Here is a 1050-nt window from a genome sequence, read left to right as displayed (position 1 = left end):
AAGTAGTTGGAGGAGATATTTAAATTTTTTTGATAATAAAAACAAAAACAGAAAACTGTAAAGTGAAGGAACTTTTCAGCACAATTAAGTGCTCAAATTAGGAGAGGCTACCAAAAAGAATATAAAAACCAATTTTTCAGAGTATCAAGCGAAAAAAATTTACTTTTTTGAACCACACTAATATTTATAAAGCAAATTAAAGACGAAAAGTTAGGGGCATAGGTTAAAGAACACACCTACAATATTTATAGCAAACTGCCAAAATGAGGGCATTTATTTATTAAAAACAAATATTTTATTGCAAATAAAAATAAGATGGCACACACACAAACCACCACAAATAAAAAGCGAAAAAAGCATTACAAAAGTAATTAGAGGAAAAACAAAAAAATATATAAAAATTATGAAAACTCGAATGGAAACAAAAGCAGTCAAGAAATACGAGCATAACATAGAAAAAAGCAAAACGAAAAATATTCTCATATCTTAAAAGAAAAAGTATACTGCACTTAATTAACAAAAAAAAAAAAAATTAAAAAAAAATATACAAAAATCATAAAAATCGTCACAATCAATGATTGCCAGCAACTGCCGCACTCACACTTACGAGCATGTACATACATAAATATATATGAGAAAATAGTTAGACCTTAAAACTCGAACCCTGCTGCTGAACCCTGTAGCAAATATGTAGTTGCAGTACATGACACCGTGCACCAAATCAATCATGCAACAACAAGAGTTAAGCAAAAATGAAATGAAAACGCGAAAAAAATAACAAGCGAAAAAGAAAAACAATGTAAGGAGGAAAAACGAAGCGACAACGCACGCAAACTAGAAATTTATGAAGACCTTACTGCAAACAAAAACAAAAATATTATCGTACTCACCTATAATTATGTAATTTGTAATCTAAAGAGCGCTCCCCCAATAACCCTCCACCTTTTTGATGAGAAACTAGCAAAGAGCAAAGAACGAAAAACGAAATTGAAGTAAATAATGAAAATATGTACGAACGCTAATAATAAGGCTGTTAATTGTATTTGTAAA

Source organism: Bactrocera latifrons, unplaced genomic scaffold (genome assembly GCF_001853355.1).
Source record: "Bactrocera latifrons isolate USDA-ARS-PBARC rearing strain unplaced genomic scaffold, ASM185335v1 scaffold_5, whole genome shotgun sequence".
NCBI classification, from domain to species: Eukaryota; Metazoa; Arthropoda; class Insecta; order Diptera; family Tephritidae; genus Bactrocera; species Bactrocera latifrons.
The sequence above is the reverse complement of the archived record's forward strand: the minus strand, read 5'-3'. Positions refer to the sequence as shown.